This window comes from Pan paniscus, chromosome 10 (assembly GCF_029289425.2).
Source record: "Pan paniscus chromosome 10, NHGRI_mPanPan1-v2.0_pri, whole genome shotgun sequence".
In the NCBI taxonomy this organism is placed as follows: Eukaryota; Metazoa; Chordata; class Mammalia; order Primates; family Hominidae; genus Pan; species Pan paniscus.
In genome coordinates, this window is record NC_073259.2 from 23,616,920 (window position 1) to 23,644,619 (window position 27,700).

A 27,700-nucleotide genomic window follows, 5' to 3' on the forward strand; every position below is an offset into this window, starting at 1 on the left:
GCCAGCCTAGGAAGGACCCTACCTTGTGCTGCTAACCACAGAGACTGCTGTTCGTACAGCAGAAAGGGGATGGACTCATCACACCCGAGTCAAGAAAGTGCTGCCCCTTTCAGATTTGTGGGCCATATTCCCAGGGGAAAACCCTACCAAACTAAAGCTAAGAAAAATTTAACTCTCTTTCATCTATTCTATTACTCTTTCTTCTTTCCTCAGTCTATTGCTGACCATCTAGTTATTAACATAACCAAGTCAATTTTGCCTCAAACTATTGCATTTGATGCTTGCTTTGTTATACCCTGTCGGGACTTGCCAAGTCAAAGACAGCTCTCTACTTCAGAAAAGTACCTCTGTCCCCCTTGACTCTCCTAAGACTGGGCATTAGTGAATTGGGACCATTTAATCTGGGAAGATTTCAATAAAGACCCCAGCATCAACCAGGAGTCTTGCCCCCACCCCAATGTAGAGCTTTTATGCCATAGTTGTTCCAACATTCTATGGACCACTAAAGAGCAAGGATGGACTGCCCCAACCGGTTTTTGTAATTTCCTAAAACCATACATTCATTTTACTAGAGAGACAGCACCACTCCCTCCAACTGTCAGCTAAACCAGTGCAATCCTATACAAGTTATTATCTTGAACCCTCAAAGTTCTTCCCCTTTTCTAGGCCACTTCCCTTCTTTAAGCCGGTTTTATGGTATGGGGGCTGAGGTTTCAGGGACAGACCCTATTGGATTCTTTGAAATGTGTTTATTCGATCCCCCACTGTCTGCACCTTCCTCTAAGCATTCTTCCAAAACCTCTCACAATGGAACAATTGCTCCTCCTCCATCTAATGACAAGACCAAGATAGCTACAGTAGAAGTTAAAGACTTAAAACAAACTTTGACAATTAATACAGGTACCAAGATGCAAATGCCTGGTTGGAATGGATCAAATATTCCGCCTGCAGGTTAAACAAAAGCAATTGTTATGCTTGTGTGCACGGCAGGCCAGAGGCCCAGATTGTCTCCTTTCCACTAGGGTGGTCCTCCGGTCGACCGGGCATGGGCTTCATGGTAGCTCTTTTCCGGGATTCTACAGCCTGGAGTAACAAGTCGTACCAAGCTCTCTCTCTGCTATATCCCAAAGTCTGGCACCCTGCGGGTCAACCCCCAAGGGCCATCCAGCTTCCATCTCCCAACACTAAGTTCAGTTCGTGTCTCTCACAACAGGCAGGAAACTTAGTGTTCCTTGGAGACCTGAAGGGATGCAGTGAGCTTAAGAATTTTAAGAGCTTATCAATCAGTCAGCCCTTGTTCATCCCCGAGTGGATGTGTGGTGGTATTGTGGTGGACCTTTACTGCACACTCTGCCAAATAACTGGAGTGGCCCTTGTGCTTTAGTCCAGTTGGCTATCCCTTTCACCCTGGCATTTCATCAACCAGAGGAAGGAAAAATAAGACATCATAAAGTGAGAGGAGCCCCTTATGGGTCTTTCAACTCTCACGTCTATTTAAACGCAATTGGAGTCCCACAGAGAATACCAGATCAATTTAAAGCCTGAAATCAAATAGCTGCAGAATTTGAGTCAATATTTTGGTGGGTGACAATTAATAAAAATGTAAATTGGATAAACTACATCTACTACAACCAACAGTGATTTATTAACTAAACGAGAGATGCTGTTAAAGGAATAGCTGAGCAATTAGGGGCTACTAGCCAGGTGGTTCATGAAAATAGGATAGCCTTAGACATGTTATTAGCAGAAAGAGGGGCAGTTTGCATCACGATTAAAACTCAATGTTGTACCTTGATCCCAAACAACACCACCCCTGATGGAAGTATAACAAAGGCATTGCAAGGTCTGACTGCTCTGTCCGATGAGTTAGCCAACAACTCAGGGGTAAATGACCCCTTTACAGGATGGCTAGAAAAGTGGTTCGGTAAATGGAAAGGAATAATAGCCTCAATTCTTACTACTCTCACAGCCGTAATGAGTGTACTTATTATTGTCAGGTGCTGTGTCATACCATGCATCCATGGGTTGGTGCAGAGGCTCATAGAAATGGCGCTTATTAAAACCTCCCTCAACTATCCTCCACCTTATCCAGAAAAGCTTCTTCTTTTGGAAAATCAAGCAGAACAACTAAGCCAGGACATGTTAAAGAAGTTTGAAAAGAAAGAGCTGTAAGGAAAATGCAAGAGGAGGGAATTATTAGATATAAGTTCTAAATTCCTCTTCAAAGAATCAACAGGTCAGTATGTTCAATTCTTTGCCTCCCACTTTTAAACTTAACTTCCTTGTAAAGCAATCTTTTTTGATCACCTGCTCCACCCTGACTCATTCTGATTACCGGCTCCGCCCTGACTCATTCTGATCACCTGCTCCACCCTTACCTGCTCCACCCTTAGCTGCTCCACCCTGACTCCCGCCAAACCACTCACCCTGCCACTCTCTTTAAATTAGCCTATTGGAATTAGTTTAGCCTGTGCTGTCTAACCCTAGCCAATAGGGTAACACACAGCAGCAGGGGCCACGTTCATCAGCGATAAGAACCCCTTCCCCTTCCTTGTCCAAGTGTGCACCCACCATTGCTCCATCTGTAAGGGTGCACCCTTCTATAGAAGTACATTGCCTTGCTGAGAATTAAAAAGAAAATTTTATATTCGAGTGCTATTTCTTTTGTGGCACCGAAACTTTATTTATAACAATAGGTATGCATCCCCTGAAGTTTCCATTAAATCTTTTAACCAAATTCATTTCCTCTCTCCTAGAGACCATGAAGCTTCAGATGATCATGCAACAAAGGTTCCAGCTAGTTCCAAGTGAAAGCACCACCCCTGGCCTTCAAGAAGCTACCTTGCCTCCACTAAACAGAGCAGGGTGAGAGTTCTGTGATGCCCAATAGGTTAGCCAGCATGAAGCAGTTACAGAAGAAAGGCCATCAGTCCCACTACCTCCCGTAAAGATTTATAGGGATTACCTCTCTCAGGGGGGAAATTAGAAAGGAAAATAGGGTCTGGAGGCAGGGAATGTAAGGCAGATTCACTCTTTAGCTATGACAGGAAATATCCTCTCCATAGGGCGTACACTAACTAAATGACTTTGTAACTTTACTTAATCCTCTTCATTTACATAGAGTGTACACCAAGTAACCAATGGAATCCTCTAGAGGGTATTTCTGTAATGGAGCCCTTGAACCCCTATGGTTAGACCTGCTCACACACTGTGGAGTGTATTTTCATTTTCAATAACTTCCAGCTTTTGTTGTTTCATTCTTTCTCTGCTTTGTGCATTTTGTCCAATTCTTTGTTCAAGATGCCAAGAACCTAGACACCCTCCACCAGTAACAGTATAACATAACCACATTTATTTAAGAATGTATTTCAATATCAAATGGCAAATTTCATCAACGCAAAAACTGCAATAACTTGCACCAACTCTTAATTGGAGTTAATAGGAAGATATATATGTATCTCTATAGACCAAGGAAACACAAAAGCTACAAGCACTTGATTTTATGCCAGATGATCCAACCTACAATAAAGAAAGATAGTAAAATGAGAAGAAGTAAGATGCATTATAGGAAAAGATGTCTTCGATTTGCACAAGAAGATTTGACTTTTTAAGCCCACCAATGACATTTTATAACTGTAACTGTGGTGCAAGACTCTAAATTAATGTCTTTTATCTGAGTCTTTGATTGCACTTGGATTTTCAGTTTCATCTCCGATATAGAAGAATGGAAGTTGTAACTGATGTCCTTTAAAAAAAGAAGAAAGAAGAAGGAAGAAGGAGGAATGAGGAGGAGGAGGAGAAGAAAGAAGAAGAAGAAAAGAAGAAGAAAGAAGAAAGAAGAAGAAGAAGAAGAGAGAAGAAAGCAGGAAGCCAAGGAAGCTGAAAATCCATTACTTGGATAAAATAGTAAGTTGAGGTTGCAGGGAAAACTTTCACACTAAAATATGGAAGGACAGGTAAATCTAAAGAGACACAGACAAGATCTATGTACATGGAACAGAAGCTGGGATCATACATTGGTAAAATACTTTCATGGTAATTTTTACAAATTGCTAGACACTGAATGTAGAGTGGAAAAACTTCTGGGAGCTACAGTCTTGGGAGACCTACAAACTTGAGTTTCTCACTGTGAAGATCAAAAGAAGGTTTCTGAGCTGGTTCTGTTTGGTGGTGGAGGTGGGGAGGGAGAGGGGCAGGCAATGGGGCGCGGGGGAAGAGAAACCACTGTGAAACATGTCTAGAGCCGTCTCCATATCAAAGGCTTACTCTACAGGAAAAAGACTTGGCCAGAGCCTTACTGCAGAAGGCAGAAAAGCATTCCTCTCACCACTCCTTCCTCTAGCCCTCCTATTTCACCTAAGTTACAGGGAGGTTGGGGGTGGGGGTGTGGAGGGATTAACAGGGGTCAGGGCTTGAAGGGTATACATTGAAAATACTACACATAGGGAAGCAAGTAGGAACAAGGGAAAAGAAAATAGTACCATTGGAAGAATACTTAGAAGGTCACAGCCCAGATACACAGACTCACTAAAACACAGATATATAGCCTGAAGATTATAAAATGCAAAGGGAAAAAAGAATGAACAAAACAGAACATACAAGAAATGTGGGGTGGGACACAATTGCTCATGCCTGTAATCCCAGCACTTTGAGAGGCTGAGAGAGGAGGATCACTTGAGGCCAGGAGTTCAGTAATAGCCTAGACAACATAGCAAGACCACATCTCTACAAAAAATATAAATAAATAAAAAATAAATTAGCTTAGCATGGTGGTGCATGCCTGTAGTCTTAGCTACTCTTGAGGCTGAGGAGGGAGGATCTCTTGAGCTCAAGAGTCCAAGGCTGCAGTAAGCTATGATTGTGCCACTGCACTCCAGCCTGGGTGACAGGGCAAGATCCTGTCCCAAGAAAAACAAAACAAACAAACAAAAAAAACAAGGAAAGAAATGCGGAACTATATAAAAAGTTATAAAATACATCTAATTTAAATACCAGAGGAGAAGAGAAAAAGCCAAAGAAGCCTAGAAAATACTTGAATTCTTATAGTAACAACGGTCAAAAATTTTCAAAAATTTCTGACAGACATTAAACACAAATCCACAAAACTCAGAAAACACAAAACAGGATAAATACTGAACCTAGCCATATCATATTCAAATTGTGTAAAACCAGAGAAAAGGAAAAAATCTTGACAGAATCCAGTGTGCAGGGGGGAGATGAGACAAGTTTCAGATGAGAACTCTTCTGTAATTGTTATAGTTCCTATAAAAGAACCTTATATTGTGCCTCTATAGGCCTCTCATCTGAAACCAGGCAAGTAAGAAGATAATAACATGAAGTATTTAAAATATTGAAAAAAATCTAGAATTCAATAAGCAGTAAAATTACCTTTTAAAATGAAAGAAAAAATAAAGATTTTTTGAAAACAAAATTTGAGGTATTTATCACTAGCAGATGTGCCTTGCAAGAAATGTTCAAAGAAGTTCCTGAGGGAGAAGAAAATAATATAGGTCTGAAATTTGAATCCTCATAAAGAAAGGAAGAGTGTTGGACAAGGAATAAATGAAGACAATATAAAACCTCTTATTTTTCATATTCTTTATTGACCTAAAATATAACCATTTGCTTCAATAGTAGTAATGATGAATTGTATGATTATAAAAATATCACAAAGAGTGGAATGGTGGAATTGGTAATACTCTGGTATAAGGTAGACATGTGAGGCAATATAGTGTTATTTAAAGGTGGACTTATGATAATTTAAAAAGTGTATTGTAAACTCTAGGGAAACCAAGAAAAAATCTTAAGTATAACTGATAGAACTAAAAGGAGAAACAGACAAATTTATTATAGTTGGAGACTTCAAAGTCCCTTTTGTCAGTAATAAGCAGATCAAACAGACAGAAAATCAGTAGATAGATGGAGACAGAGAGAAGGGGGGAGAGAGACAGTGATAATATGCTATAGTGGCTGTACCACTTACTAGCTTTGCTGTAATAGTTATGTGATTTTCTATTGTCTAAAGTTCAGTCTTGCTTTCATAAAATAGGAATCATAGCAGTACCTAATGATGTGTAGGGTCATTTGAGGGTTAAATAAGATATTCTGGGTAAACTACTTACCAAAGTGCTTGACACATAGTAAATTCTCAATGAAATATAACATCAGTATTTATATAAAAGCATTTTATAAATTTAATCATACAAATAAATGTCATTAATAATTGCTAACCTAAAAGCAATTATAACATTTTTCTTCTCTCTTTTCAGCTTTATGACATTAGACTATTGAAGTTGCTCTGCTAGGGCCTTTCCCAAGAAGAATTAAAACACCTGAGAATAAAATAAATAAATCAGACAAAATAGAAATAACTAATACCTAAAATAGCTATTTGTCTTTAAGAACATGAAAGAAAAAATTATTTTGAAATAGATTGGTTTGCTTTAGAGTAATAATATTAGAACATTTCCAAACATAACCTTAAAATGTATATGAATTGCATCTTATCAGGATAATAAATATTATTTAGAATTTAAAGGAAGTATTTTTCACAATAATTTAAAGAGGAATTTCTGTAGGATTTATTCCTTAAACCCAAAATTTAACTGAAGTGTTTTTGAAAAATTTCTTAACACCATAAATTTTAGCCTAATTAAACCTCTCAAGGGGAGGTTTTTCCTCTCAAGGGGAAATACAAATAACACTTCAAGGAAAATGGTATCTCTTCTTAGCTTGGATAGTTATTTTCAGAAGTTTGCTTACCGTATGAAAAGGTAAAACAATGTTATGTGTCAAGCAAATGAACACATTACTCACAGTTAAAACACAATATGTATTATTTAAGCAATTGTAAACTTGTTTCTGTAAAATTTAATGAAGTTTTATTTTAAGATGCCAAAAATATTTAAACTGAATGTTTTTTAATTCTCTGCCTGAAAGTCAGACATACAATAGAAATAATGTAATAAGAGGAAATAAATATCACACTTGAATATTCACTTTGGATTAGTATCTTTCATAAATCTATTTTTAAACTCATAATTAATGAAACTTTCAAAATAAATTTATTCCTTATTTTTGTACTAAGTTGAATAATGTACTCTCACAACATAATATTAACTAAGTAAGTATATTTTGATAAAGACTATAATAATCAAAAAATATATTTTAGTAATGTCTGCAGTGCCTAAAGGTGGTATAAAAAACATTGGTTATTACTGCATCAATATAAGAATTGATAAGTTATATCTATGATCCAGCTGTTAGAAATATATTGATTTAGGTCTTTTTCTCATAAATTCCTAGTAAACGTTCTTAAAAATAGCAAATTCCTTTTAGTCTCTCTAAAATTTGACACTTCAAATTATACATTTGCCTTTCATTTGCTGGCATCATGGTGTATAATTTCTTTTCACTTTCATTTAAAATCCTGACAGCCTCACCAGGATTCTTGCTCAAGATCAGAAATAAAAGGCTTAGAAAATCATTATATTGTCAGAGCCCACACAAAAGGTAAAATGCAGTGAACTTGTTGTGAATGATGGAAATACCAGTGGGATATTTGTCTATGAACCAGAATTCTGAAAATGTATCAAATATGATTTGTCCTTCGAAACCATTTTCTCTTTTGAGAGAAAAACAAACCAAATAAAGAGTTAGATAAGTTTGATCTTCACTAGTAAGTTAAAAGAAACGATTTTTATTATCTTCTATTTGAAGAACTATAATAATACTATTGAATAGTTCTATTTCTGAATAGACTGAAGGCCATGCTTGAAATACATGTTACTTTCCAATGACCAATGCTTTGTTTGCTGGGTGAATGTCCTGATACAAAGTCAAAATAAAATAGAACTTTTAAAACAAATAGAATTTTTAGAGTTCTATATTGGACACACAAAACCATACATATTAACAAGAACATACATACATATTAACAAGAACATAACAAAATAGATAGTAATTTTTTTAGCTTCAAGTGGAATTTTTGAGTAAAAAAGTGCATTTTTAAAATTTACTAGATATTATCAAATTATTTACCAAATTGTACCAGTTATACTATTATCATGGTTTAGAAATACGTTTCTCCATTATTCTACCAAAGCTCAGTGTTAGCAAATATTTTCACGTTTGCCTTTCTAATGAGTGCAAAATAGTATCATTGTTTTATTTTGCATTTTTCAAACGTTCTAAGTAATGATTGAACATTTATTCATAAAAAGTCACTCAGATTTTCTGTTAAATATTTTGCTCGTTTTTCTATTCTGTTGTTGAGTTTCTCATATTAATTATGAAATATTGTGTACTCGTCCTTTGTCAAATATAGTGTTGTAATTATTTTCTCCTACTCTGCAGTTTTTCTATTAAGTTTTATTGTATTCGTCAGGAAAACATTTGTTAATATAGCCAAATTATTACAAATATTATTTTAGGGTTTGAGACTTTAGTCTTACTTAAGGAATGCTTCACTGCCATAGTTATATATTTTCTTTTAAAAATTTTAAACTTTGTTTTTCTCATATCTCTTTTATTCATCAGAAATTACTTTCAATATGTTCTGTATGAGGTAGAATTTTAATATGGTTTTTCCACATGTGAGAGCATTATTTCCTGCACCATTGAATAATACATTCTTTGTTCACTGATTTGCAATGATTCCTAATTCATGGGATTGAAGTTCCATTTGTCCATGAGTCTGTTTCTGTAATTTTCGTGAATTAAATTGTTCCAGTTAACCTTTCCCTGTGCCAGTACCAACCTATGTGAATTGATATAGCTTTGTAGTAGATCTTGATATCAAGAAGCAAATTCCTCCTCGAATTCTGGATATATTTTATTTGCCTCATTCAGTACCATGTTCCAGCTTTCTCCATCGTATTCTATGCTTTTTATACAAGCTAGTATTGGAATCTTACTTGGTAGACTTCATTTTAGAATAGTTTTGAATTTACAGAAAAATTGAGCAGATAGTATACAGTTCCCATGTACCTTTTTCCCTGCTCAGAGTTTCACACATAATTAACATCCTACATTAGTGTGATACGTGTGTTACAATGAATGAATCAATATCAATACATCATTAACTAAATTCATAGTTTACATTAATTTTTTGTTCAGTAAAGCTCTATGGGTCTTGACCAATGCGTAAAGGCATGAGTTCACATTACATTACCATACAGAATAGTTTCAATGTCCTAAAATCCTCTGCTTCATCTATTTATTCCTCCCTATACCTCTATACCACTAGCAACCATTGATCCTTTACTTCTGTATAGTCTTGCCTTTTTCAGAATATCATGTAGCTGGAATCATACAGTAGCCTTTACAGATAGGCTTCTATCATTTAGTAATGTACATTTAAGTTTCATACATTTTTGGTGGCTTGATAATTTCTTTATATAGCTAAAAAAAAATCCATTGTTTTGATGTACCACAGTCTGTTTATCTATTGAAAGTTATTTTGTTTGTTTTAAGTTTGGGACAATTATTAACAAAGGTATTATAAAGACTGTTATGCAAGCTTTGATGTGGATATGTTTTCAACTCAGGTAAATACCTAACAGAATGATTGATGGATCATATGTAAGACTATATTTAGCTTTGTAAGAAACTGCCAAACTCTTTTCTAAAGTGGCTGTATAATTTTGCATTTCCATTGGCAATGAATGAGAATTCTTTTTGCTCAACATTTTTTGCCAGCATTGTATATTTTCAGTCTTGCTTTTTAAATAGATTTTAGCCATTCTAAGGGGTGTTTAGTATTATGGTGTCTCATTGTTATTTTAAATTGCAATTCTCTAATGGCATATGATACTTATGTGCCGTCTCTGTCTGTTAGATATTTTGTCCATTTTCAATTAAGTGGGGTCTTTTATTGTTGAGTTTTAGGAGTTCTTTGTATATTTTGAATATCACTCACTTATCAGCTATGTGTTTGGCAAATATTTTCTTCCAGTCTCTGGTTTATATTTTTATTCTCCTAACAGTGTCTCATGGAGCAGAATTTTTAAATTTTAATAAAGTTCAACTTACCAAATTTTTCTTCTATAGATAATGCTTCTGGTGTTGTATCTAAAAAGTGATTACCAAATTCAAGGTCAATGAATACTGGTCACCAAATTCAACCTAAATTTTTCCCATATTATCCTCTAGAAGTTATATGATGTTGTATTTCACATTTAAGTCTATGATCCATTTTCAGGTAAATTTTGTGAAATGTGTAACATCTGGTCTATTTTCACCATTTTACATCTATTCTAGCACCATTTGGTGAAGAGACAGTCTTTCTTCCCTTGACTTGCCTGTACTCCATCAATGATGAGTTTGCTATATATGTGTACTTTTCTTCCTGGGCTCATAATTCTATTCCATTATCTACCTGTATAGTCTTTCATCAATATCACATTGTACTGATTCCTACTGATAGCTTTATCCTAAATCTTGGGGTAATATTAGTTTTACCACTTTTTTATTGTATTAGCTTTTCTGGATCTATAACATTTTCATATAAACTTTAGAGTCAGTTTGTCAATATCTACACAATAACTTTTTTATATTTTATTGAAAGTATAATGACTCTATAAAATAATGTTGGAAATAACAGGTACTTTAACAATATTGTCTACCTACCCAAAATATGGAATACAGTTCCATTTGTTTTGTTCTTTATAAATTTATTTTGTTAGATTTTTGTTGTTTTTCTCATATATGTCATGCATATCTGGTTAGAATTACACCTAAGTATTTTAATTTTTTGGTGCTAATATAAAGGATATTGTGTTTTTAGTGTCAAATTCTTTTGTTCCCTGCTGGTATATAGGAAAACAATTGACTTTTGTATATTAACCTTGTATCCTATAACCTTGCTATAGTCACTTACTAGTTCCATGAGGTTTGTTGTTGTTGATTCTTTGGCATTTTCTACATAGTATCTGAGAATATAGAAGTTTTATTTCTTCCTTTTCAATTGGTATACATTTTATTTTCTTGTTTTACTGGATTATCTACAATGTTGACTAAGACTGCAGAGAGGGGGTGTCTTGCCTTATTCTAAAGGTGGAAATATTCTTTCCTGCCATTAAGTATGATGTTAACTGTAGACTTTTGTAAATTCTTTTAAAAATCATGGTTATGAAGTTTCTCTCTATTCCTAGTTTACTCAGAATTTTTATCATAAATATGTGTTGGAGTTTATCAAATTCTTTTTCTGCATCTGTTGACATATACGATTTTTCTTCTTTAGCCTGTCGACACGATAAATTCCATTAGTTGATTTTTGAATGTTGAATCTTTTAATACTCATAATACATGCTGCCTTGTCATGTATAATTATTTTTGTACATGTTGGATTTGATCTGCTAATATTTTGTTGAAGATATTTGCACATATGTTCATAAGAGACTGGTCTGTTGTTTTACGTTCTTGTAAAGACACTCTTATTTGGTTTCAGAATTAGGATAATGCTTGCCTCAGAATAATTTAAAAATTATTCCATCTGCTTCTACTTTCTAGAAGAGTTGCCATGAATGGGTATAATTTCTTCTTTAAATGTTTGGTAGAATTCATCAGTGAAAACTTCTGGGCCTGATGCTTTTATATTTATTGAATTTTATTAAAAGTATTCTGCTATAATTTTTGAGATGGCTATATAACTTTTCACATATAGTTTCATATTGACAGATTATCAGGTATTTACCTATTCTTGCATGCCTAATTAAACTCTACATGATTATAACACGTCACACTATTTGCTAGTATTTTTTCATCTAAGTAAGTTAACCTTGTTCTATAGTTATTTTATTAGCTTGCTATCTAGTTCTGATGTTAGTATTACAGAGCTTCATAAAGTTTGCACTCTACCTTTTCAAATTTTTGAAAGTTTATATAGAATAGATCTTATCAGTGCTTTGAAATTTTAGACATTTCACAAGTAAGTAAGACTGTCTGGCTACAGTAACCAAAACAGCATGGTACTGGTAACAAAACAGATATATAGACCAAAGGAACAGAACAGAGACCTCAGAAATAACACCACACATCTACAACCATATGATCTTCGACAAGCCTGACAAAAACAAGCAATGGGGAAAGGATTCCCTATTTAATAAATGGTGCTGGGAAAACTGACTAACCATATGCAGAAAACTGAAACTGGGCTCCTTCCTTACACCTTATATAAAAATTAACTCAAGATGGATTAAAGACTTAAAGGTAAAACCTAGAACCATAAAATCCCTAGAAGAAAACCCAGGCGACACCATTCAGGACATAAGCATGGGCAAAGTCTTAATGATGAAAACACCAAAAGCAATTGCAACAAAAGCCAAAATTGACAAATGTGATCTAATTCAACTAAAGAACTTCCACACAGCAAAAGAAACTATCATCAGAGTGAACAGGCAACCTACAGAATGGGAGAAAGTTTTTGCAATCTATCCATCTGACAAAGGTCTAATATCCAGGATCCACAAGGAACTTAAACAAATTTACAAGAAAAAAACAAACCCATTGAAAAGTGGGCAAAGAATGTGAACAGACACATCTTAAAAGAAGACATTTATGTGGCCAACAAACATAAGAAAAAAGCTCATCATCACTGCTTATTAGAGAAATGCAACTCAAAACCACAATGAGATGCCATCTCATGCCAGTTAGAATGCTGATTATTAAACAGTCAAGAAACAACAGCTGGTGAGGCCGTGGAGAAATAGGAACACTTTTACACTGTTGGGAGTGTAAATTAGTTCAACCATTGTGGAAGACAGTGTGGTGATACCTCCAGGATCTAGAACTAGAAATAACATTTGGCCCAGCAATCCCATTACTGGGTATATACCCAAAGGATTATAAATCATTCTACTATAAACACACATGCACACGTATGTTTATTGCAGCACTATTTACAACAGCAAAGACTTGGAACCAACCCAAATGCCCATCAACAATAGACTGGATAAAGAAAATGTGGCACATATACATCATGAAATACTATGCAGCCATTAAAAAGGAGGAGTTCATGTCATTTGCAGGGACATGGATGAAGCTGGAAACCACCATTCTCTGCTAACTAACACAGCAACAGAAAACCAAATGCTACATGTTCTCACTCATAAGTGGGAGATGAACAATGAGAACACATAGACACAGAGAGGGGAGCCTCACACACCAGGGCCAGTCATGGGGTGGAGGGTAAGGAGAGGGAGAGCATCAGGACAAATACCTAATGCATGCGGGGCTTAAAACCTAGATGATGGGTTGAAAGGTGCAGCAAACCACCTTGGAACATGTATACCTATGTAACAAACCTGCTGGTTCTTCACATGTAACCCAGAACTTAAAGTAAAATAATTCTTTAAAAAGTTAAAAGTTTTAGTGCATTGTGAATTTTAAATCTATTTTTTGAAATAATATTTTATTTTTATATTACTATATGAAATTCTTTGCATAGAATTTCTCAAATTTATTGACATAAACTTTTTCATCATACATAGACACACACACACTCTCTCTCTCTATTGTGTCTTCAATTATTTCTCCTTTTTTGATGTTGATCCACATATTAATGGATCATCCTATAATTTATTGGCCTTTGGGCTAAGATCAAGTATAGCATCTGTTCTCATCAGTTTAATAAATTATTTTTTGTTATTACTTTATTTTCCTAGTCAGCCTTGCTAAAGACTGTTTTATTATACTATCCTTTCTAGAGAATTTATCCTTGGTTTGGATGACACTCAGGTATGGATCGTATATTTGTTTTATTATATTGCATTTTATTAATCTCTGCTCTTATACTTATTATGCCCATTCTTCTATTTTCTTTGGCTAATTTTTGTTCTTTTAAGTTGCCTACATTAGATTCTTAGTTCATGAAATTTTAATTTGTTCTTGTTGAAAACACAAATGTAATTATGGTTAGAAATGTTCCAAAGTTTTGTTATGTGAAATTAATGCACTCATTATCATTTAATTCTTTTGTGTGAGTGTGTGTGTGTGTGTGTGTGTGTGTGTGTGTGTGTGTGTGTGACAGAGTTTCACTCTTGTTGTCCAGGCTGGAGTGCAATGGCAGAATCTCGGCTCACTGCAACATACCCTCCTGGGTTCAAGTGATTCTCCTCCCTCAGCCTCCCGAGTATCTAGGACTACAGGCATCCACCACCACATCCGGCTAATTTTTTATATTTTTAGTACAGTTGGGGTTTCGCCATGTTGGCCAGGCTGGTCTTGAACTCCTGACCTCAAGTGATCTACCCGCAACAGCCTCCCAAACAGCTGGTATTACAGGAATGAACCACCACACCCGGCTCATTTAGTTCTATTTTTCAAAGTATATTTACCTTTTTCCCTCAAAAGCCTGGCCTTTCTTTTTTAGATAATTGTAAAGTTTACAACATATAGTGTTTTCTGGCTATATTTGTTATTGGTTCATGTCTCATTTAGCTGCATTATCTCAAGTAACACTGTCTGTAAAATATTTATTTTTGAAATGTCTAGAAACATCATTGTGAAGTACAAGTTCTTTATTTGTAAATGTGTTATTTGTATATAATATGATATGTTTTCTATATTAGGCTTCAGATATTTACACATTTCTATTATATGAGCATTGCTCAAATCTTTATTTGTATTCTTGTTTTCTTTATCTCTTGTTTTTGTTTTGTTTTGTTTGTTTTTTGAGATGGAGTTTCACTCTTGTTGCCCAAGCTGGAGTGCAATGGTGCCATCTCGTCTCACTGCAACCTCCGTCTCCTGGGTTCAAGCCATTCTTCTGCCTCAGCCTCCTGAGTGGCTGGAATTACAGGTGCCTGACACCATGCCCAACTAATTTTTTGTATTTTTAGTAGAGAAGGGGATTTACCATGTTGGCCAGGCTGGTCTCAAACTCCCAACCTCAGGTGATTCGCCCACCTCGCCCTCCCAAAGTGTTGGGATTACAGGCGTGAGCCACCGCGCCTGGCCTATCTCTTGATTTTTATTAAAAATTTATTAAAATCTCTCCCATGACTCTGAAATTAACAATTTATTAATTTTTTCAGATTTGACTTTTAAATATCAAAAGCATGTAATTAGATATAGTCAAGTTCACAAATGATATATCTTTTTTGTAGATTCTTCATTTGACTACTATGTTGTAATCTTTATCACCAATTTTGTCTTATATTAATATTGCAACATTGGAATTTTTGGCTAATGCTTCCCCATCCTCCCACTACACAGACTCTTTGGATTTTTCTTATCAATTATCTTCTTAAACAGTTTTTTTCTGTAAGAGTCTAAAAGTCAAAATTCACTTAGTGTTTTATTACTCAAAATACATCTTTGTTGTTTCCACTCATGGATGACAGCTTAACTATCATAAAATACTTGGCTGTCTGTTTCCCCAAATGTAGACAATATCGTGTTAAGAGTATTCTGCCATTCACTGTTAATGAGAAGAAAGTTTTCAATCTAATTATCAGTTTTTAATAGATAATGTCATTTCTCTCTGATACATTTTAACATTTTTATTTCACTTTTAGTTTACTATTATACTCTCATTTTTTAAGTATGGTTTCATATTTAATTGATTGGCTTGGTACACAAAGTTTACATTTGATTTGGGGACTTACAATTCCTTCAATTATACAAGATTCTAAATTATCATCCATTTATGTATTCCTTTTTCTTCTTTTGCTCCTTTTTCTTCTTCTGTAATTTCTTATGAAATTACATAATTTTCTTCACTTTACTTTAATTACTTATGTAATTACTTCTTATGTATGGTGTATTTTTACTCAATCCATGTGACTTGCTTTGTTCAATGAAATTTGAGTAAGATTGACAAGTGCCACATTCTAACCAGAAGTATTAAAAGTGATAACATGGTTTTATCGTACTTTTTATAGACATAAGATCAATAGTGTCTTACATATGAGTTAGTCTATCAACTTGGATTGTTGAGGAAGGAAAACACGGACAAACTGACTCTCAATGCACATGTTCTGTGAATGAGAACTCAATGTTTATTATTTTTATTGTGAATATTTCAGTCAGTTTTACTTAGGTGTAAATTAGTTAAATCTGAGTTGTAAACACCAATGAGACAAATATTAAAATTTCTCAATCCATCCTCTTTTAAATCTTCCTCTCTGTATATTTTTATCTTTTTTTCTTTAGAAGAGTTCCTCATTAACTACTAATCTAATTTTTCAGTGAAAGTCTATATAACAAAGTGATGACATACTTCAAAGTATTTAATTAAAGATATTTAATGGGTCAGGCATTTATAGAAACAAGGAAATGTCTAAGGAAATTATTAAGATATGGTGAAACACCCAGTGAAAAGTAATAGCAGGGAGGTCTTACTATCTTAGGCCTGAAGAGACAAGGGAAGGCAATGGTTTATTGGAATCAGCAAGTACTAAAGCTGTGAAAGAAAGAGAAGCCCATCAAAGCTATAAGCCTAGTCACAGAGGAATGCAAGCATTGCCAGACTGTTAGGAGAGAGTGGAAGTACAGACAAAAATGCCCACTCTTTCTGTCCTAATGGCTTTCAATCTACCCCCTAACTTTCCCTGTGTCTGAACCCAAATCCAAGTGAAACTAAAACTCCAGATTATATAATCCACAGAATTAAGCCCTAAAAGCATAGGATATGAAAAAAATGGCAGATAATTGATCTAGATTTGGGAGCATAGGGAAATAAATAGTCAGCACATTTTCCATTTTCTCTTATTGACCAAGTCCAATAAAGAAATTATTACATCTATTAACATTTTCATGTAATTTTCTTTTTTATTAGGTGACATTTTAGGTTATAAGGAACAGAAGCTGAATGTGTGGGATTAGATCATTGTTAAAAGGACAGTGGGTAGATGTCCAATTTTGCTATTACAAAATAATTCATGCTTAAATAACGTTTCTGCCAAAACAATTATAAAAGCAATGCAAAATACATAAAAAACCCGTTCAAATGCATTGTAGATCAGCCAACACAGGCATAATATGCTCCATAATCACTTTTGATTAGAAATTAAGAGTATTTGCCAATTTTAAGTCTAGGACAACAGAAAATGAACATAAAGCCCCGATCCACCTGTGTTGAGGAAACAGAGGTTTGCAATCTAGTATTTCCAAGGGGCTAGAAATGGAGGGAAGGAAACTGCTGAAAACTGAACCCAAAATTTTGCATGAAACTTTTCTTCAGAAAGTTTGAATGCTGAAGATGCCCATAGGAAAGACACACTTCAAAAAAAAAAAAAAAAAAAAAAACAACTATACAAACGAGAAACACCAGAAAGCAGCAGCTGGGATGCCAAAGAGCTGAGCAGAAGTTTTTCTTTACAGCTGTAGAGCTCTGAGAAGACAGAAGTTTGTGTTCATGACCTACCAAGAGACTCTGGTAAAAGCCTAGGCTTTCAGCTGAGGTCTTTGAAGGTTTATATCCTAGAAGCAAAGAAAAGCTGAAGTACACTAGCCGTAACGTAGGCTAAAACCTAATCTTCACAGTAATAATGTCATACTTCAATAACAACTGCATGCTCTTAAAATGTTTTCTTATAAACTGTTGCTTGCAAGGAAGAATAAAGTCAGTAATATCACTGTGGAAAAATCAGACAACACCTTAAGAGAATGATCTAAACTAATTCAGCAGTGAGAGACAGATGGAAAATATGTGCCTCCAGATGTGATATGCTGGGAAAGACATAACATCATCTATGCAGTTTTTCAAGCAAGAACGCATCAAGAAAAAAACAAATCAGGAACTTTTATTAATAAAGGTTGAAAGAGCTGTATTCTTCAACAATATTGTCACAAAAGGCAAAGTAAAATTGTAGAAATGTTCCATAATTTTAAAAGTTCAAATGGCATGAACACTAACTGGTTTCTCACCCTAGACTGCCACTTGTACTAGAGGGAAGACATGACATTATAGAGTGAGCTGACAAAATTAGAGTAGAAAGAGTAGATTAAATACAAGTATTATAAATAATGATAATGTACTGCATTTGGTACCTGAACTTTTAATAGGTAATATAATATCTCTATTCATAGGAAATAGACCCTGGCGTATTTAGGGACAAAGGGCTATAATATACCTCAACTACCTTAAATGGTTCAAAAAATATGTATATATTATAGAGACAGTGTACATGCTTTAAATAATAAAATGAAATAAAATATTAAGTTATACCAAATAGAATACGCAAGTGTTCTTTGAAGCATTTTAATTCTTAAACGTTCTTGTAAGTTTGAAATCACTTCCAAAAGTATTAAAAAAACAAATGATCTAATCTATGACAGCATTAAGAGGAGAGAATCCATAAGATTGATTAGGTGTCAAAAGGCTTTAGATAAAACTCAGCACCCATTCAAGATAAAAAGTGTCGGCATTCTGGGAGTAGAAGGGATATTGCTTGATCTGAAAAACTGTATTTACCAATCTCTGCAGCTTACGTCATATTCACAGGTGAACATACACTTCTCCTCTTAGATTAGGAAAACGACAAGGATGACCACTGCCTCTACTTCTATTGAACTTTTGTTTGTTTGTTTGTTTTTTTTTTGAGACAGAGTTTCGCTCTTGTTGCCCAGGCTGGAATGCAATGGCGCAATCTCAGCTCAACGCAACGTCCCTCCCCAAGGTTCAAGTGATTCTCCTGCCTCAGATTCCCGAGTAGCTGGGATTGCAGGCATGCACCACCATGCCTGGCTAATTTTGTATTTTTATTAGAGATGGGTTTTCTCCGTGTTGGTCAGGCTGGTCTCGGACTCCTGACCTCAGGTGATCTGCACACCTTGACCTCTCAAAGTGCTGGGATTACAGGCATGAGACACCACACCCAGCCTATTTAACATTTTACAACAAATACTAGTTAACAAAAATAAGAAGAATAGCAATTATACATAAAGGTTGGTTAAAAAACCAAACCAAACAACAACAACAACAACAAAAAACGGACCTAGTGCCCAGATCTTGCCTTCAAAGGCAGGGTTCTTTGAAGAAATAATTGATTCTAGATCTGTGGAAGAGAAAAGTGAGGCTGGAACATCTTTTTGCCCAAAAAGGAAGTGCTCAAAGACTAATAGTGTCATGATACACGGAAATAGAAACTGGCTTGAAGTAAATTCCACTCACCAAATTTGGGTAAATTTCAGAACCAAAATGGAAAATGAAATCAATGGATAATAACACAATGAATCAAAACAAATACACATGGATTGACAGTGATACTGAAAAGAAGTGTTGTAACCAAGTGAGTTGAGCGAGTTATAGAGAAATGCCACACTCTGAGATGAATTCAGGAGTCCTGTATTAGCTGGTGACCGAGAGATGGCTAGCGCTCAAAATTCTCTCGGCCCCGAAGAAGGGGCTAGATTTTCTTTTATATTTTGGTTTAGAAAGGGTTGGGGGGTGGGGTCTAGTTAAAACAATCTTACAGAAGCAAAGTAGGCAAAAAGTTAAAAGGATAAGTGGTTACAAGCAAGCAAACAGTTCCAGGTGCAGGGGCTTTGAATCTATCACAAGGTGACAGATGCGGGGCTTTGGGCGTTATCAGCCAGACACAAACGCGGGGGCTTTGGGTGCTATTAATGGGGCAAATTCCTGGGAACTGCGGATATAGCTTGCCACAGAATCTTATCAGTTCATTGCATTCTTGGATGTGCTGGGAGTCAGCTTCCACAAGTGAAGTCCTTGAGGAAGGGGGTGGGTAAGGGGCTGCAAGTGAAGGAGCCAAGATGGAGTCTGTCTGGCTCTCTTAGCTAAAGGAGAGTCAATTCTGTCAGGCCTCTGAGCCCAAGCCAAACCATTGCATCCCCTGTGACTTGCACGAATTCACCCAGATGGCCTGAAATAACTGAAGAATCACAAAAGAAGTGAAAATGCCCTGCCCCACCTTAACTGATCACATTCTACCACAAAAGAAGTGTAAATGGCGGTCCTTGCCTTAACTGATGACATTCCACCATAAAAGAAGTGAAAATGGCCAGTCCTTGCCTTAAGTGATGACATTACCTTGTGAAAGTCCTTTTCTTGCCTCATCCTGGCTCAAAAATCCCCCACACTGAGCACTTTGTGACCCCCACTTCTGCCAGCCACAGAACAAACCCCCTTTGACTGTAATTTTCCTTTACCTACCCAAATCTTATAAAATGGCCCCACCCCTATCTTCCTTGGCTGACTCTCTTTTCGGACCCAGCCTGCCTGCACCCAGATGATTAAAAGCTTTATTGCTCACACAAAGCCTGTTTGGTGGTCTCTTTATACGGACACGCATGAAATTTGATGCCGTGACTCAGATTGGGGGACCTCCCTTGGGAGATCAATCCCCTGTCCTCCTGCTCTTTGCTCCATGAGAAAGGTTCACCTACGACCTCAGGTCCTCAGACTGACCAGCCCAAAAAACATCTCACCAATTTCAAATATGGTAAGCGGCCTTTTTACTCTCTTCTCCAACCTCCCTCAGTATCCCTCAACCTCTTTCTCCATTCAATCTTGGCACCACACTTCAATCTCCCCCTTCACTTAATTTCAATTCCTTTCATTTTCTGGTAGAGAAAAAGGAGACACATTTTATCCATGGACCCAAAACTCCGGCGCCGGCCACGGGCTATGGAAGGCAGCCTTCCCTTGGTGTTTAATCATTGCAGGGACACCTCTCTGATTATTCACCCAGGTTTCAGAGGTATCTTTCTAATCTTCCTTTTCTACAGACCCATCTGACCTCTCCCCTCCTCGCAAGGCTGAGCTAGGTCCCATTTCTTCCTCAGCCTCCCCTCCTCCACCCTATAATCCTTTTATCACCTCCCCTCCTCACACCTGGTCTGACTTACAGTTTCATTCTGTGACTAGCCCTCCCCCACCTGCCTAGCAATTTACTCTTAAAAAGGTGGTTGGAGCTAAAGGCATAGTCAAGGTTAATGCTCCTTTTTCTTTATCCCAAATCAGATAGCATTTAGGCTCTTTTTCATCAAGTATAAAAATCCAGCCCAGTTCATGGCTCGTTTGGCAGCAACCCTGAGACGCTTTACAGCTCTAGACCCTATAAACTCAAAAGGCCATCTTATTCTCAATATACATTTTATTACCCAATCTGCTCCCTACATTAAATAAAACTCCAAAAATTAAATTCCGGCCCTCAAACCCCAAAACAGGACTTAATTAACCTCGCCTTCAAGGTGTACAATAATAGAGGCAGCCAAGTAGCAACATATTTCTGAGTTGCAATTCCTTGCCTCCACTGTGAGACAAACCCCAGCCACATCTCCAGCACACAAGAACTTCCAAACGCCCAAACCGCAGGGGCCACCTTCCCCAGGAGCTTGCTACAAGTGCCAGAAATCTGGCCACCAGGCCCAGGAATTCCCGCAGCCCGGGATTCCTCCTAAGCCATGTCCCATCTGTGTGGGACCCCACTGGAAATCGGACTGTTCAACTCACTTGGCAGCCACTCCCAGAGCCCCTGAAACTCTGGCCCAAGGCTCTCTGACTGACTCCTTCCCAGATCTTCTTGGCTTAGCAGCTGAACACTGATGCTGCCCAATTGCCTCAGAAGCTCGGTAGACCATCAAGGACGCCGAGCTTTACGTAACTCTCACAGTGGAGGGTAAGTCCGTCCTCTCCTTAATCAATACAGAGGCTACCCCCTCCACATTACCTTCTTTTCAAGGGCCTGTTTCCCTTGCCTCCATAACTGTTGTGGGTATTGACAGCTAGGCTTCTAAACCTCTTAAAACTCCCCAACTCTGGTGCCAACTTAGACAATACTCTTTTAAGCACTCCTTTTAGTTATCCCCACCTGCTCAGTTCCCTTATTAGGCCAAGACACTTTAACTAAATTATCTGCTTCCCTGACTATACCTGGATTACAGCTACATCTCATTGCCTCCCTTCATCCCAATCCAAAGCCTCCTTCGCGTCTTCCTCTCATATCCCCCCACCTTAACCCACAAGTATGGGACATCTCTACTCCTTCCCTGGCAACTGATCACATGCCCATTACCATCCCATTAAAACCTAATCACCCTTACCCCACTCAATGCCAATATCCCATTCCACAGCACGCTTTAAAAGGATTAAAGCCTGTTATTACTCGCCTGCTACAGCATGGGCTTCTAAAACCTATAAACTCTCCTTACAATTCCCCCATTTTACCTGTCCAAAAACCAGACAAGTCTTACAGATTAGTTCAGGATCTGCGCCTTATCAACAAAATTGTTTTGCCTATCCACCCTGTGGTGCCCAACCTGTAAACTCTTTTGTCCTCAATACCTTCCTCCATAACTCACTATTGCATTCTTGATCTTAAAGATGCTTTTTTCACTATTCCACTGCACTCTTAGTCCCAGCCTCTCTTTGCTTTCACCTGGACTGACCCTGACACCCATCAGTCCCAGCAGCTTACCTGGGCTGTACTGCCGCAAGGTTTCAGGGACAACCCTCATTACTTCAGCCAAGCTCTTTCTCATGATTTACTTTCTTTCCACTCCTCTGCTTCTCACCTTATTCAATATATTGATGACCTTCTTCTTTGTAGCCCCTCCTTTGAATCTTCTCAAGGAGACACACTTCTGCTCCTTCAGCATTAATTCTCCAAAGGATATCGGGTATCCCCCTCCAAAGCTCAAATTTCTTCTCCATCCGTTACCTACCTCAGCATAATTCTTCATAAAAACACACGTGCTCTCCCTGCCGATCGCGTCCGACTAATCTCTCAAACCTCAACCCCTTCTACAAAACAACAACTCCTTTCCTTCCTGGGCATGGTTGGATACTTTTGCCTTTGGATACCTGGTTTTGCCATCCTAACAAAACCACTATGTAAACTCACAAAAGGAAACCTAGCTGACCCCATAGATCCTAAATCCTTTCCCCACTCCTCCTTCCATTCCTTGAAGACAGCTTTAGAGACTGCCCCCACTCTAGCTCTCCCTGACTCATTCCAACCCTTTTCATTACACACAGCTGAAGTGCAGGGCTGTGCAGTCGGAATTCTTACACAAGGACCGGGATAGCGTCCTGTAGCCTTTTTGTCCAAACAACTTGACCTTAATGTTTTAGGCTGGCCATCATGTCTCTGTGCAGCAGCTGCTGCTGCCCTAATACTTTTAGAGGCCCTCAAAATCACCAACTATGCTCAACTCACTCTCTACAGCTCTCATAATTTCCAAAATCTATTTTCTTCCTCACACCTGACGCATATACTTTCTGCTCCCTGGCTCCTTCAGCTGTACTCACTCATTGTTGAGTCTCCCACAATTACCATTGTTCCTGGCCCAGACTTCAATCCGGCCTCCCACATTATTCCTGATACCACACCTGTCCCCCATGACTGCATCTCTCTGATCCACCTGACGTTCATCCCATTTCCCCACATTTCCTTCTTCCCTGTTTCTCACCCTGATCACACTTGGTTTATTGATGGCAGTTCCACCAGGCCTAATCGCCACTCACCAGCAAAGGCAGGCTATGCTATAATATCTTCCACATCTATCATTGAGGCTACCACTCTGCCCCCCTCCACTACCTCTCAACAAGCCAAACTAGTTGCCTTAACTCAAGCCCTCACTCTTGTAAAAGGACTACGCATCAATATCTATACTGATTCTAAATATGCCTTTCATATTCTGCACCACCATGTGGTCACATGGGCTGAAAGAGGTTTCCTCACTACACAAGCATCCTCCGTCATTAATGCCTCTTTAATAAAAACTCTACTCAAGGCCGCTTTACTTCCAAAGGAAGCTGGTGTCATTCACTGCAAGGGGCATCAAAAGGCATCAGATCCCATTGCTCTAGGCAACGTTTATGCTGATAAGGTGGCTAGACAAGCAGCTAGCTTTCCAATTTCTGTCTCTCACAGCAACACTTATGCTGATAAGGTGGCTAGACAAGCAGCTAGCTCTCCAACTTCTGTCCCTCATGGCCAGTTTTTCTCCTTCACATTGGTCACTCCCACCTACTCCCCCGCTGAAACTTACACCTATCAATCTCTTCCCACACAAGGCAAATGGTTCTTAGACCAAGGAAAATATCTCCTTCCAGCCTCACAGGCCCATTCTATTCTGTCGTCATTTCATAACCTCTTCCATGTAGGTTACAAGTCGCTAGCCCGTCTCTTAGAACCTCTCATTTCCTTTCCATCTTGGAAATCTATCCTCAAGGAGATCACTTCAGGAGATCACTTCTCAGTGTTCCATCTGCTATTCTACTACCCCTCAGGGATTGTTCAGGCCTCCTCCCTTTCCTACACATCAAGCTCGGGGATTTGCCCCTGCCCAGGACTGGCAAATTGACTTTACTCACATGCCTCGAGTCAGAAAACTAAAATATCTCTTAGTCTGGGTAGACACTTTCACTGGATGGGTAGAGGCCTTCCCCACAGGGTCTGAGAAGGCCACCCCAGTCATTTCTTCCCTTCTGTCAGACGTAATTCCTCATTTTGGCCTTCCCACCTCTATACAGTCTGATAACGGACAAGTCTTTACTAGTCAAATCACCGAAGCAGTTTCTCAGGCTCTTGGTATTCAGTGGAACCTTCATATCCCTTACCATTCTCAATCTTCAGGAAAGGTAGAACGGACTAATGGTCTTCTAAAGACACACCTCACCAAGCTCAGCCTCCAACTTAAAAAGGACTGGACAGTACTTTTACCTCTTGCCCTTCTCAGAATTAGAGCCTGTCCTCGAGATGCTACAGGGTACAGTCCATTTGAACATTTATATGGATGCATTTTCTTGCTTGGCCCCAACCTCATCCCAGACACCAGCCCTCTAGGTGACTATCTTCCAGTCCTCCAACAGGCTAGACAGGAAATCCGCCAGGCTGCTAATCTTCTCTTGCCTACTCCAGATCCCCAGCCATATGAAGACACCCTAGCTGGACGATCAGTTCTTGTTAAGAATCTGACCCCTCAAACTCTACAACCTCAATGGACCGGACCCTACTTAGTCATCTATAGTACCCCGACTGCTGTCCGCCTGCAGGATCCTCCCCACTGGGTTCACCGTTGAGAATAAAGCTGTGTCCATTGGACAGCCAGCCTCATCCCTCTTCTTCCTCCTGGAAGTCGCAAGTCCTCTCCCCTACTTCCCTTAAACTCACTCATATTTATGAAGAACAGTAATAACCCTTATGAGCCTAATATATCCCTTCATTCTATTAGGTCTATTCGTCCTTACCCTACTTTTTGCAACAGGGCTTTACGAAGTCACCCCCACCATTTAGGCCGAGCCCCAAAAACTTGTCATCCCTACTATTTTCTCTCTAGTCATACTCCTATTCTCCGTTCTCAACTACTTATAAATGCCCTACTCTTGTTTACACTGCTGGTTTACACTGTTTCTTCAAGCCATCGCAGCTGATATCTCTTGGTGCTATCCCCAAACCACCACTCTTAATTCCCTCTTAGAGTGGGTAGATGATCTTTGCTGGCAGGGCACCCTCCAATACTTCCACCCTGATGAAGTTCTATTCTTTACTTTTATACTCACTCTTATTCTCATTCCCATTCTTATGCCACCCTTTACCTCTCCCCAGCTATCTCCACCACACTATCAACCTTACCCATTCTCTCCTAGCTGCTTCTAATCTCTCCTTAGCAAACAACTTCTGGCTTTGCATTTCCCTTTCTTCCAGCGCCTACACAGCTGTTCCCATCTTACAGGCACTCTGGGCAACATTTCCTGTCTCCTTACACCTCCAAACTTCCTTTAACAGCCCTCACCTTTACCCTCCTGAAGAACTCATTTACTTTCTAGACAGGTCCAGCAAGACTTCCCCAGACATTTCACATCAGCAAGCTGCCGCCCTCCTCCACACTTATTTAAAAAACCTTTCTCCTTATGTTAACTCTACTCTCCCCATATTTGGACCTCTCACAACACAAACTACTATTCCTGTAGCCGCTCCTTTATGTATCTCTCGGAAAAGACCCACTGGAATTCCCCTAGGTAATCTTTCACCTTCTCGATGTTCCTTTACTCTTCATCTCCGAAGCCCAACTACACATATCACTGAAACAATGGGAGCCTTCCAGCTCCATATTACAGACAAGCCCTCTATCAATACTGACAAAATCAAAAACATTAGCAGTAATTATTGCTTAGGAAGACACTTACCCTGTATTTCACTCCATCCTTGGCTACTTTCCCCTTGCTCGTCAGACTCTCCTCCCAGGCCCTCTTCTTGTTTACTTATACCCAGCCCCGAAAATAACAGTGAAAGGTTGTTCGTAGATGCTCAACGTTTTCTCATACATCATGAAAATCAAACCTCCTCCTCTACGCAGTTACCCATCAGTCCCCATTACAACCTCTGATGGCTGCCGCCCTAGCTGGATCCCTAGGAGTCTGGCTACAAGACACCCCTTTTCAGCACTCCTTCTCACCTTTTTTACTTTGCATCTCCAGTTTTGCCTCGCACAAGTTCTCTTCTTCCTCTGTGGATCCTCTACTTACATGTGTCTACCTGGTAATTGGACAGGCACATGCACACTAGTTTTCCTTACCCCCATAATTCAATTTGCAAATGGGACTGAAGAGCTCGCTGTTCCCCTCATGACACCGACACAACAAAAAAGAGTTATTCCACTAATTCACTTGCTGGTCGGTTTAGGACTTTCTGCCTCCACTATTGCTCTCCGTACTGGAATAGCAGGCATTTCAACCTCTGTCACGACCTTCCATAGCCTGTCTAATGACTTCTCTGCTAGCATCACAGACATCCCACAAACTTTATCAGTCCTCCAGGCCCAAGTTGACTGTTTAGCTGCAGTTGTCCTCCAAAACCGCCAAGGCCTTGTCTTACTCACTGCTGAAAAAGGAGGACTCTGTATTTTCTTAAATGAAGAGCGTTGTTTTTACCTAAATCAATCTGGCCTGGTGTATGACAACATAAAAAAACTCAAGGATAGAGCCCCAAAACTTGCCAACCAAGCAAGTAATTACGCTGAACCCCCTTGGGCACTCTCTAATTGGATGTCGTGGGTCCTCCCACTTCTTAGTCTTTTAATACCTATTTTTCTCCTTCTTTTATTTGGATCTTGTATCTTTCGTTTAGTTTCTCATTCATCCAAAACCGTATCCAGGCCATCACCAATCATTCTATACGACAAATGTTTCTTCTAACATCCCCACAATATCACCCCTTACCACAAGATCTCCCTTCAGCTTAATCTCTCCCACTCTAGGTTCCCACGCTGCCCCTAATCCTGCTTGAAGCAGCGCTGAGAAACATCGCCCATTCTCTCTCTCCATACCACCCCCCCAAAAATTTTCACCACCCCAACACTTCAACACTATTTTGTTTCATTTTTCTTATTAATATAAGAAGACAGAAATGTCAGGCCTCTGAGCCCAAGCCAAGCCATCGCATCCCCTGTGACTTGCACCTATACGCCCAGATGGCCTGAAGTAACTGAAGAATCACAAAAGAAGTGAAAATGCCCTGCCCTGCCTTAACTGATGACATTCCACCACAAAAGAAGTGTAAATGGCCGGTCCTTGCCTTAAGTGATGCCATTACCTTGTGAAAGTCCTTTTCCTGGCTCATCCTGGCTCAAAAATCTCCCCCACTGAGCACTTTGCGACCCCCACTCCTGCCTACCAGAGAACAAACCCTCTTTGACTGTAATTTTCCTTTACCTACCCAATCTTATAAAATGACCCCATCCCTATCTCCCTTCGCTCTCTTTTCGGACTCAGCCCGCCTGCACCCAG

General features: G+C 38.4%; 1 long non-coding RNA gene and 1 pseudogene across 1 annotated transcript in view; one reads left to right on the top strand and one right to left on the bottom strand.

The window, feature by feature from the left end:
- Positions 1-27,700, bottom strand: part of LOC117975389 (uncharacterized) — a 186,223-nt gene that overhangs the window by 34,841 nt on the left and 123,682 nt on the right. The window lies entirely within an intron of this gene.
- On the top strand, positions 13,574-13,753 carry LOC112436851 (U2 spliceosomal RNA; annotated as a pseudogene).